This window comes from Thermobia domestica, chromosome 13, assembly GCF_964235325.1.
Source record: "Thermobia domestica chromosome 13, izTheDome1.hap1.1, whole genome shotgun sequence".
Classification (NCBI taxonomy): Eukaryota; Metazoa; Arthropoda; class Insecta; order Zygentoma; family Lepismatidae; genus Thermobia; species Thermobia domestica.
The window spans coordinates 112,064,453-112,078,005 of NC_137466.1; the positions used below are offsets into that span (position 1 = coordinate 112,064,453).

A 13,553-nucleotide genomic window follows, 5' to 3' on the forward strand; every position below is an offset into this window, starting at 1 on the left:
AATCCACGCATCCTGTGTTTCTCCACCACAAGGCCCACTTAACGCGAGCTAGGATCGAACCAGCAACCCCACAAACCAGAGGTGAGCGCTCTACCAATAAGCCACCGCAGACTCGTGCCAATATATTAAAAAGTTGTGTAAATTGGGATAACCGGGGACTAACCTCTTTATCTGGTAATATTAATTTGAAGGATTATCATCATAAGCAGAAGCAGAAACTTTATATATATATATACATATAAACCTGTCGATTTGCTTAATGTCTATGATATATTTAAGATCTCTTACTTTTGCAGCAGAAGTCTCTAGAAGCCATTTCAATTAAATTCTATAGTTTTCGTTTCATATATGTAAACACTGTGTGAAAATAAGTAGTAGACATCTAATAAATTGTCAAAAAGGCACTGGATTCGAACCCTCATTGGGAATCTCATTTCCATTCGACTACAGGATATAATCTCAATAGTCAAATGTAACTAATTTCTTTGAAGTTCGTCCAGTCTTACAAAAAGTATACTTCTCCCTCTTTGTTCGTTTATCAGTAACTTCGAGATAAATGGAGCAACTTAACAGAGATTTCTCTGGCGTAAAGACGACGCGATATTTCATAAGTTGTTAGAAATTGCACTCAGAACAGCTCTTCCTTTCGAACTATCAGATCATCTCGTAAGTAATATTTTTTTTCTATGGTTGCTGCACTGACGCTATCTCACGAGCGAATGGTAAAATAGAGGGGACATGGCATAGCTGTGTCACATAAGACGGAATAGTTTACTCTACGTTTTGGAACTGTGGCTTATGTTTGGTCATGGCAGTGTCTGAGGACCACATATGGCACGTCATGCTGAATAATTTTCACTAGGGACATTCAGCCAGCGCAGCGGCACGAAACATCAATGTCGTATATGATTAGGATGTTGTGGATGTGCGGAAGTGCCAGAGGTGGTTCCACAGATTTTGGTCTGGTGAGACCAAATTCGCCGATAAGCCACGAGAAGAGAGACTTGCGCAGTTGGACAACTATGTCCTGCGAGTAGCGCTGAAGGTAAATCCAATGTAAATTGTTGAAGAACTGGACAACGAAATCGATGTTACCCAGTCGACAATTGTTGTCATCAGCAGAACCTTGGGCATGTGTGAAAACTCGGTAAATGGGTACACTATGCGGTAATACTTCAACAGAAGCAGCAGCAGGTGGACTCTGTACTTTCCTGCTTACTCGTTATAGATATGAGCCATTTCTGGACAGAATGGTGACAGGGGATGTAAAGTAAGTCCTCTACCATAACATTGCACGCGAACGTCAGCGGGTACCTAAAGGGGGAAGGGACAGGACTTCCACCTCTGCAAAGTGATGTTGAGTGTTTGGTGGGTTAATCCATTTTAAGCTCTTGCCACGTAATCAGACAGTTAATGCAGATGTCTATTGTCAACACTTGAAAGCATACGGACTGCACTGTTGGAGAAGCTACGGTTCATCGCAAGGGTCTGCTCGTCCATGGTGATAACATGCGCCGACGCACGGTAAGAAGGATCTCTGCTGAGATCGAGGAGTGAGGCTACGAAAAAATCCCCACTCAGCGTTTTCACCAAATCTTGGATCAGTACACTACTGTCTTTTTTGCAGCCTACAATACTACGTTTTCGCGAAAACACTGCAAGATGAGGATGATGTGCGACGAACAGTAACCCAATTCTTTGTCACCAAAACCAATGGGGATTCAAAACTGGTTGACAGGTGGCGGAATGTTGTGGATTATTTCCCTAACGGTAGTGTTCCAGGTAACTTACCGTTCTTTTCCTCACAACGCAAAAACAACATTACTTATGGGTTGACCCGATAGTTGATAAAGATAAGTAGGGAGAGGATACGGATTTTTGTGGATCATCGTACATGTACAAAATATTTAAGCAGGATATTGCTTACACAAAAATATTAGCATATTAATGCACTGCCTCTGCAAATAAAATAAGAAAGAAGTCACCTAGTTAAATCAGCTCCAATTACACATATGCACAAAATCACCCTATCATCAAACACCTCATTGGCATAGCGACTGTCCGGCAAGAATGAGATCGCGGTGTCATGATCCAATGATATTTGTGTAAGGAAAGCGTTGTTATGATATTTATCTACAAGACAAAATCAGGTACATAATATGCAAAACTAAAATTCACACTGAACATCAATGTTCATCAAAAAGAAGTAATGATTCCTTCTCCTCCCTCCCCCTCACAATAATATATTTATATTTAATAAAAAAAGAGAGAGAGAAATGGTCATATGTTGATGAGGGACACCAGAATAACGGATCATTCCTGAACTTTGTCCAGATATGCTGTGCGACAAATTTGAGGTCATGTTCTATCCTTTAATTGAAAACAAGTGATTTTAACTAAATTAGAAGTATTAAATCGATACGCAAGGTCCGCTTTCTTCTACCACGTACTATTGTCATTGTACAGTCAAGTGACATTTTGTTAGACATGAGACACACATTCTACGGTTACAAACAAAAGTCTATACAAAGTTCTACGGAAAGAACAATTATGATATTTTCTCTTGTATCTATCTGAAGAAGTTCTATTAATGATAGACTAGCAATATTCAGCAAGCATATTGCTGTTCCATCGTCCACTGAACCGATTTTCAAATGTTGCAACGTCCTGGTGGAAAAGTTTCCCCATGTCCAACACCTAATTTTGTGGGAAGAGGTGAAAATTTGGATTAAAAACAAACAAGCAAACAAACAAAAAAACGTAATTTCAGGACACGTAACATTCTATGGTTTGGAAGCAGTGCATCATATCACTAACAATAATTTCATAATTTGGTGTTTTGGTATTACCAAGGAAGTATTTAATGCTTGCCATGCTACCTTTTCTATGTCCGACAGTGTACATTCAAACTCACTATCCTGCATGACAAGTCTAACTTGTGAGCCAATGAATACACCTTCGTTTATCTTTGCGTCTCTTAGGCTGCGGAATTTTGTCTTCAGGTGTTTGAAAGCTAGTCCATCTCGATTTAATGCTTTGAGGAAGATTTGCATCAAACTTAGTTTGATGTGTAATGGGGACAGAAAAACACTTTCAAGGTTCACGAGTTAATGTGATGTGTTGTTGGTTCCTAGAATATATTCCTCTCGTGATGGGACATTTTTTCAGCACATAATGGTTAAATCTATCCCAGTTGTCCCACTTACAAAGCAACAAAATTTGGTATACCCTTGTTGTATGCAAGTATTCCAATATAAAGTTTTTCACAGATTCAGCACTTCAATGTATTATATTGAATGTATTACAATATGTCACGTATTACCTCATGTTTCCTTTGTATGAACAGCATAAGCAATTGAGACGGATGGAGCAGCACTCCCTTGAGACTATCTTACACAAATCAATGAATAATCGCCATTCTGTTGCACTGCATTCATGGTCAGACTCCTGAAGTACCCCACTAACATTGTTACAAAACAATTCCTTGTCTCCGAAAAGTAAGATAAAAAGTTAACTCTGTTGGGTTCGAAACGTGCTGATTTTGACATTTTTCTCCAATACATTCCACTCCTGACGTCAAGAGCCCAAGATTTCCTCATTTGTTTCATTAAATTTAAGTCCTGTACCAGATCGTTTAACTCTTCTTGTGTGGTGAGATGTGGTACACATGAGAGAAGGTGGCTCGAAGTTGACGTCCTCGTTCCCTCAACTTCCTCCTCCTACATCAAATGTATAATTTTCGGAACAGGTACCGTCATTATGAAGCACTGGGTGCCTTGCTAACTCCAAATTAAAATACTGGATGTGATGTTTTGATTTTGAAGAGCAACCTTTACATCTCTCAAACAAAAGTAACAGTAACTTACTTGGTCTCTGGACTCCCTCCAAATCATTGGTATGGCAAATTTTAATCCACTTCGCTTTCCTTGCATCCAGTTTCGCAAGTTCTTGTGACAAGAATTGCAGCAGATACGTAGTACCCATCGTTCGTCTTGATCCCCTACTCGGCATCCAAAATACAATTCATACTTTTTTTTTTTTTTTTTTTTTGAGAATATGCGCCAAGCGACTTTTCTGACTCATCAACGTCAGTTCACCCATATACAACAAAATTAATCAAGGTTACTCTTACAATGACGGGATATTCTTATACACTGAACACAATTTCCTTTTCATTTATACCTCACTGACTGACACACCCAAACTATTTTTCTTTCAGTTTTACGTCCCACGCTTATACCGTGTAAGCTAAAGGAGACGGTGATGATGAGAAATGAATGAAAATGATGGAGTGAAGGAAGTGGAAGGAAACGGGAGAATCCAGGAAACACTACGCACAAGGAAACGGGAAAAACCACGCACAATGTTTATCCACCACAAAGCTCACTTGGCGCAAACTGGGATCGAACAAGGGACCTCACGAGAAACCCAACACAGACGTTAAAACTTTATAAACGCATGCAATTGCAAGCCCCAATCTTCATGTTACATTGCACAAAACAGATGGCAACTTGTATGTCAGTGGTGCCAGCACGGTGACTGTTATATAACTAATTTATTTCTTTCAGTAACAATGCTACACTGACAGTGATATCAGTAGTATCAAGCGCTGGAGAAAAAACTTCAGAACAAATTCGCAGTTGTTTCTCATGTAAAATATAAATATGGTGTTTTCCGGGAAAACTGCAAATGGTAAAAAGAAACTAATTGCAGATTGATCTTTTGCTTGCAAAAATACACTAGAAAAGCAAAGGACAAATTTGTGCTGTACAGTGAGTGATACCAGACATCTGTTATCGGATATTTTGTTAATTCAAATTTTATTCCATTGCGTCTGTTTCTAATTCTTTTTCAATTTATTTCTTTAACACAATTTCCTCCTTTTAAGAATTTGTATAGATTTTTAATTTTGAATCCGAAATTGTATAATACAAAAGATTTCGAACTTTTTCCATGACTTTTCCATGAACAGAAGAAAAAAAAAAGTATTAAGATAGCCTACTAATTATTTTGTAGTTTGTCTCGATATAGAAGAATGTTGCAGTATTTGTTCTATGGTCTAAGTATATATACAATATATTCAAATAAACCGATGTGTAGAACGTAGCAAGTAACTTCACTGAGCTTTTCTTAAATGGACACCCAACTAACAGAAAATACTTAGTGATTGAACACGTTTTCATCCATATAAGGAGCTGCAAATAGCGGGAGTGAAGATTAAATACCGGAGCCATCGACAACACGCTGCCAACAAGAATTATCACATCGGTGAAACACGAGGAATCTTACTTTGCTTAGGGGAATTTTAACCTTGATCCATGTGATACGAGACAGGTGCAAAGGTAGACTGTGTACATATACTATATATACAACAGGAAGTTTTTAATCACTGAAAGGATATCACGGAAGCAGGTGCATGTTTTGTTTTTCCCTTAGCGCTAAAATTCGAAAGGAAAAAAAATATGAAAAATCTTAACAAGAGAATCAGGATTTTTAAAGTACTACTAAAATAAGAAATCGAATATGTATTGTTAATTATTTCAACCATCAAAAGTTTTTTAAAGGTGTTTCCGTCTCTTCGTGAAACAAAGGAAAGTTAAATTACCTGCCTTTACCCGTGTGTTCAGATGCAGGCTTCATATTATTTTTTATTATTGCTCTAACGGAAAGAATAAATCTAGTGATGATTTTCATTACTCGCTTACATTTTTATTCGTTTATTTTACTCTACAGAATGATTAAGATTTAACTTTCTATTGAAAACTGCTCGTACTTACAGTAAGTGTAAATTCAAGTATATCTGTATGAAACAAAGTTGATTAGTTGAATTCTAGTTTAGCGTCCCTTTAAGGTTCAGCAACAATGCTATATGAGACGTGGACCTACAGCTTAACATGAGATTCGAATCTACATTCGATTAGTACAAACGAGCTAATATCTAAGTGTTAAAGCGGTTACCATTTTATGCCCCCTCCAAGCCTTCCATCCTTTTTGGCACGAGTGAAGAGATTTACAATATTCGTGGTTCAGCGCCTGATTCATAAGAACTTGTCTTCCCCCCCCCCCCCTCAAGGATTTTTTTTTTCTTGTTTCAACAAGATGATACAAGAGTATTTTTTTCTGTTAATATATAAGCCCAATAATCCACTTTCAGTCTATTATAACTACAAACAAGCTTAGCGTTTCCCAAGTGTTTCAGCGGGTAGTATTTTGCATTCTCCTCCGAATCTTCCACCCTTTTGTGCAAGAATGATAAATCTTTCGAAGCCGAAGGTCTAACTTAATGAAATATATATAAGTATTGTTGGAAAGGTTTAGTGATGGTGCACCCCATCATCCCAGGCACCAAAATGAAAAACCTTCCTAAGCTGGCCAGAAATACATATTAGATAATAATAAAATCCAGTGACTTCAAATTGAATTATGCAGTTGTTTTATTCAATATTTAGAGTAGAAGTTACAATACAGTAAGTCATGAAAAAACATGCAATTTTCTCCAGATACCTCTCTTGAAGATGTCTGGCACTAGCCCTGTTTCAGCTGAGACTCGTACCTAAAATTACTTCCTGCATGCAGTTGAACATTATTGTAGAAAATTTTGTATATGGGAAGGGGGGTTGTGATGAACCAGAAAGTAATGTGGTTTCACTACATGCTAAAGGACAAGTATCCTGCACAAAAGCAACATGTAATCGCAGTAACCGGACTCTCACGATGTATGCCTGTAAAAAAAAAACATTGCAGTTGCATAATTTGGTGCTTGTCCGACTAATATATACAGCAGAAGAGATGAGGGAACAATAAACAAAATTAATGTGAAATGCACGTACTCCTTTCTATTCCTGAAGTTGTATATGAGAGAGAGAGAGAGAGAGAGAGAAAGAGAGAGAGAGAGAGAGACGTACCAAATGAATTTAATATGGTGTAGAAATTTCATACGAGAAGGTATCAAAAACTTCGTGCAATCACTTAGGTGACGAACTACAAACCCCCTCAGACATATATTTTATGGTTAGGTCCTTGTATGATAACCATGTAAATTCTGGATTCGTCAGAATAACTTTCTTTCTTTGTGGTGGACTAACAAAGTGTGAGTGGGTTTTCTCAGGGTTCTCCCGTTTCCTCCCACTTTCTTCATTTCACTTAATTCTCATCGTCACTGTCTCCGGCATAACGTGGGACGCACAACTCATTTTTTTGGTGGGGTAAATGACTGAAGGTGCGATGGTTGATAAGCTTGAGGCACGGAGGGAAATTAAGTTCCTCCATCTTCAGGGGAAATCAGCAAGGGAGATCCACGAAGAGATGAAAGAAATCTATGGGGATGAAAGAACATCCTATGAGATGGTATCCAAGTGGAAACGGCAATTCCAAACTTGACATATGATCACCGTGGACCCCTCTAGATATGGAAGACCATCTTTCACTGATGATGCCACCTTGACGGGGAAAGTTGAGAAGATCATAATGGAAGACAGGAGGGTAAGTGTTATGTGTGCAATAGTATGAGTTATGGGTCTGCCTGAAACATTCACAATCAGCTGCAGTAAAAGTCAGCACGATGAGTGCCACGACTGTTCACACCTGCCCAGAAGAGAAATCGCGAGGACGCTGCAAGAGAAATGTTACATCCCTGTGGATGAAGAGGACATTTTCGGTAGACTGCTGACAATGGATGAAAGTTAGGTTTATCTTTATGATCCAGAAACAAAGGAAATGAGCAAGCAATGGAAACTCCCCAACTCTAAAAAGGCACAACTGCAGAAATCTGCCGACAAGGCGATGCTTTCCGTTTTCAGGGACTGTGAAGGGGTCATCATGACAGATTACCTACCACAGGGCTAAACTATTACTAGTACCTATTATTCCCATCTCCTGACTAAGCTGTGAGATGAACTGAAGAAGAAACATCGTGGATTGGTCACAAAAGGGAGGTTGTTGTTGGAAGACAATACACCAGCTTATTCCGCCCATGCATTCATGATGAAGGCAGTGGAATTAGGATATGAAATATTGCCCCACTCCCATAATCACCGGATCTAGACCAAGTGACTTCTTTCTCTTCCCGGGAATGAAGCGTCCTCTCAGAGTACGCCGTTTTGACCGAAGGAATGACGCCATTTCTGAGGTTGAACTGTGATTTCAAATCCAAACTGTAGACTTCATATATAATAGTAATAATGTGACTGCCTTTTTGTTACCAGCATTTCGTATTGAAAGGAGTGACCCAGAGCCACCAAATTTTGTAAACAGAAACATCTTTACCAAATCTAATCGCCTATGAAGCCTTTTTTTGAATGTTGATACGGGGAAGAACTGCTGAGATATCATTTTTTGTTTGTGAGGTATGAACACTGATCTGATCTTTTCGGTGATATCCTGTGCTCAGATGAAGACGTGTTTCATGTTGCGGGGTTTGTTAACCGGCACAACTGTTATTATTGGGCAGAAGAAGATATGAGCGTGGTGGCTGAAAGAAGCCAATATCGCCCAAAAGTCATCGTGTTTTACGGTATGACATCCACGAACATTGTGGGTTCATATGTCATTCGGAACACTGAATGCAGAACGGTACCTTGCTATGCTTTAACATTATGTGGAACAATTACGCCGACCTAATCTTTACCCAAGATGAGGCCCCGCCTCATTTCGCATGTCCCGTCCGTGCGTAGCTCGAGATTATTTTCTAGGGCGCTGGTTGGGACCTCATTGCCCCCTTGAATGGCCAATAAGGAGTCCTAACCTAACGCCCGGGGACCCGACCTCTTCCTCTGGGAGTGGGTGAAGAAGGAAGTTTATCGCACAAAATCAAAATCACTTGATGAACTGGAGGAGCGAATTCGCCAAGTTTTTGCAAACGTATCTGTATCTGGAGTATCTGCAGAAGTCTATACAGATACACTCCCAAATGTTTACGAAAACTATGTTGATGGTGGATAATGATTATGCTTATGAGGAATTTTAGCCATGCATAACAATTCTATCATTGTAAGGAACAACATGCTTCCCCCTCCCTCGAAAATCGGTTAAATATTATTTTCAATAGGGAGTTAATTCTCGCTTATTTTTTATATACATAGATTGAAAAAATATCTTTATTCCCAAATCGCTAAAGAAAGTTCTGGATCCGTCACTGGTTTGAGGCTGCTTATTTTTTCTTAATGTTCTTTTGTGATATCTCCATTTCATCTTTGTGTTCTGAACAAATACTACGAGGCGTGTTTTTTAAGTAAGGTCCGTTTTGTTGTAGACACTAGTAGTTCGCGCGCATACCGCAACGAGCGTGTGCGTCGTGTACCGGTATGCCTCGGGAACAACTGTGCTGAGTTTCAGCTATGCAGCTGACCTGTACGGTTGTGTTCTGTGCTTTCACAATGTTTAAGACTATCAAGTCGCCCACCGCGTGTGAGGTTCGCTCAGTGATACGGTTTTTGTCAGCAAGAAACCTGTCTGCCGCAGAAATTCATCGACATATTTTCGAAGTGTACGGTGATACTGTTATGAGTGCAAAGTGCGTAAGTGGGTACGAGAATTCAAAAATGGCCGTCACAACGTCCATGATGAGGACCGCTCCGGTCGCCCTTCTTCGATTACAGACGATTTGGTGGCTTCAGTTGAAGCGAGGGTTCGTGAGAACAGGCGCTTCACAATAACAGATCTCTCAAACGTATTTCCTGACGTGTCGAGATCAGTGCTTTACAAAATTGTTTCTGAACACCTAAAGTTTAGGAAACTGTGCTCCCGCTGGGTCCCGAAACGATGTGAAAACGACAGTGAATTCTTGGTTATCGGAGCAGGCGGCAAGTTTGTATGAAGAGAATATTTTGAAATTGGTTGAGAGGTATAAGTGTTTGAACAAACTTGGCAACTATGTCGAAAAAATAGAGTAAAGTATGTACTTTCTGAAAATACATTTACTTTTTTGAAATAACCTTTCGTTGTGTACTTATATTCAAACGGACTTTACTTAAAAAACACGCCTCGTACATTATAATATAGCGATTTGATCTGAAATTATTTGTCACACGTATTACAAACTGAGTAATTTTCGTTTAAAAAAAATAACGAGTTTGAGAGAACTAATTTTTCATCAACATCGTAATTTCTGTTTAAATAGATTTTAATGTATTTTATTTAACTTTAATTGACTTACAATCGGAACAGACTGTATTTTTGGTGTTTAGCTTGTGTTTGATTAATATCGTAAAGTTTGACACCGTATTGTATGTATAATTCAATGTTCCAATTACAAACAAATCATGAAGAATGACAAACATTATGTAAGCAAAACATCACTCGAAAGGAATCTTATATTATTAATTTAAATTCCCTGGCACTATAGCCTTTGAAGAGCTGTGGTTGGTCAGCGCATCGGTTCCCTAGTGTTATTATTTCTGGCTTTCTAAACAAGTCTGCTACATTTTTAATAAGGTAATTTCTCAATTGGCTCCTAATGCTTAATCAATATAGGAATATGTGATTCCACTGGGAATGGAACCCGGGAGCCAGAGTGTGAAATCATGGACAGACAATTGGATTTCCTGTTACTAAGTATTTTGAGAAATGAATTCCTCACTATTCTTAAGGATGAGGAAAAGCGTATTTAAAAAAAAAAAACTGGTATGTCATCTACCATTTACACGAGAGTTTTAAAATGCATGTAAGTACAATTGGGAGATCAACAGTTAAAAATTACCAATACATTGTATTGCACTAGGGAATAAACATTGATAGCCAGTAAACAACTAAATAGGGAGGACATTGTCTTTTAAACAACTTTTCTGTGGTAATAGACTATGTATAAACTTCCCGGGGCCAAATGCCTATATTTGTGTAAACGGTTCAAATCGATTGAGCCGTTTTTGATGATAATGCTTTGCACTTTGCGCTACCTCTGTCGCATGTCCTCTTTTGTCCACTGCACAAAAATCATTATATAAAAACTTCGAAGATCTTTAAACTTGTACCGAAAATGATTTTAAATCACTCAAACTGATGAATGGACAACAAACGCCAATTCGATTTTATACAAACAAAAGTGAGGTCAAAAATAATTGAAAAATTGCCTAGATAGAGAAAGCGCACTGCGTTTGACAAGACTGTTACAAATACAAATATTTATAGAGATATAACATTGCCTTATTTCTGATAGCAACCAGTCTTTCCTTCCCAACTTCTTCCTCTTCCAAGCCCCTATCTTTCCTTTATAGCAGAGTGCACAGCTGGGCAAGGGTAAAGGAAAAGACCCACCAATACCTGCATCTGTGTGTATATTTATGTTGTCTCCAGTACTGACATTTCTTTATCAAAAATAATATTAATAAACTATGAAAGATACTTTAAAAATGAAAAAAGTGAACATGTAATATTGAGGTGGGATAACATCTAGATAAAATGTTAACTGCATACGGCAAATAGTACTCGTGGTAACTGGCCGAAATTCGCCATGTTATCCTATGCGCAGAAGTGATTTCACTTGAAACGTTAGATACAGCTTCAACAGCATTCAACTAGGGGTGTTCGATAAGGCTGAGGACCTATCGAACTTCGAGAGGGAAAATTTATCGAGTTGTCATCGGTTACTCGAAACCGTTCGAGTATTTGAAATTATCGAAGTTTCGGGTATTATCGAAATTTGGAGTATTATCGAAATTTCGAGTATTATCGAAGTTTCGGGTATTATCGAAAGTTCGGGTATTATCGACATTTCGAGTATTATCAAAGTTTCGGGTATTATCGACATTTCGAGTATTATCGAAGTTTCGGATAATATCGAAATTTCGAGTATTATCGAAGTTTCGGGTAGTATCGAAATTTCGAGTATTATCGAAGTTCCTTCACCTCTCCAATGATTCCTTCTTGCCAAACTAGTCAAACAACTTTTTTTTTTTTTTTTTTATCTGATAAGTTATTGCAAAGTTGTCAGAAAGGGATTGCTTTTTCATCCGACACATACACACACACACACACAGGAAGTTCAATTTCTTCCTGAATTTTATCTCTTGTTTGCTATTTGCTGACAGCTATTGTATCAGTGTTGTCAGACATACTGTCTTAAACGTACAAATAGGGTAATTTGCTCTTCATACGATATAGTATACGCCCAACACCTCAACCATATTAATCGCGTACGGTGTTGCTAAAATGTTGCAGCAAAATTTTATTTTTAAGCCAAATGTGTTATCTTCTGTCATGTTTGCTTTCTGTTAATGGCCACTAGTTCACACATTGCCGCAATCAGATATGTTGATGCTTTGGGCGCAAACTCCCCCTTTAGCCTTTCAGTAAAATAAATATTAGTCAAATCAGTGGTGATTTCAGTGCGTTGTTCAGGAGGAATATTCCCTCACAAACATATCTCTGATCATGTTCACCGTGGCTTACCAGTATTTTTGCTACTTTCACCCTCCGTGTATTCACAATCCCCCAGGACAGGATTATCATAATTTCTGGATATTTTTAAGAATGGTGTGTGTTTATTGAGAAGTTAAGAAAAGTCTAATCTTAAGTTCCAAAAATGCTTATGCTCATTTTCTATACTTAAAATATATTTTTATATTATTGTCTTAATTATTTTCCTGAGTAAAGTATTCTTGCGAAGAACACCTTATCGCTATTTTAATTTTTTTCATAAAAATCAGCATAAGACTGAAATGCAAGTCAAGCACTGGACCAAACATAGCGAAATTTCCCTGTTTTCCATTTTCCCTAAAATTTCGGGCATTAGTTAATCTTAGACAATTTTCCGGACACAGGCTTAAATCTAGGACGTATGGTAAGCCTACCGGGGAAGGGAAACCTTGAAATTATCATTAAGTTTAATGAAGATGAAAAACGGAAATAAATCTATTTCCTCGACAGTGAATATACAGTGTAGCATATGTTCTATATAGTCGGTTTGTATATACATTATGATGAATCCACACACTAACGGATCCAGAAGCGTCGTTTGGTGGAGGCAGATTGCTTCCTGGACGAATAATGTAGGTTTTTAAACGTAAGAGTTTTGCATCAATTCAGAATAACGTGGTGCATTATTTTATACAGAATGTTTCAAAACAACACCGCCAACGTTTGGGAGGCGATTCCTGACATAGGGTTGCCATATTACCTGATTTTAGCGGATACCACCAGATTTTCAGGTCTTATACTCGTCTCCCGTTTAAATCATCTCTTAATCACTTAAAACCACCCGCTTTTTTGGATCGGAGAAAAATCTAAGACGACTTTGTTGGTAAAGTGTTGTTATATTCAACGTAAACCGCTACATTTCTTTGTCAATCTCAATCGCGAATGGACAGATGACATAAACAAGATGAACGTAGAAACTTCCAAATTATTACTACTGGTTTTGTGCAATATGAAAGACGTATCATACGTAGAATTTTATGATAAGATTTTATGCAATTGAGATTAAAAAAAAAAAAAAAGTTAAAGGGAATGAAAAATGTAAAACATTTGGCATAATCATACACATTTTGGTTCAACCCATGAATACTAATGTATGATCTTATGGGTGCGTATTTCTTTGATAACATTCTGTCCACTTCAAC

At 38.0% G+C, this 13,553-nt stretch overlaps 1 protein-coding gene across 8 annotated transcripts in view; it reads right to left on the bottom strand.

Annotated features, from left to right (window-relative positions):
- The window catches only part of Cdk4 (Cyclin-dependent kinase 4), a 326,852-nt gene that overhangs the window by 24,649 nt on the left and 288,650 nt on the right, over positions 1–13,553 (bottom strand). The gene's annotated exons all lie outside the window — the stretch shown is intronic.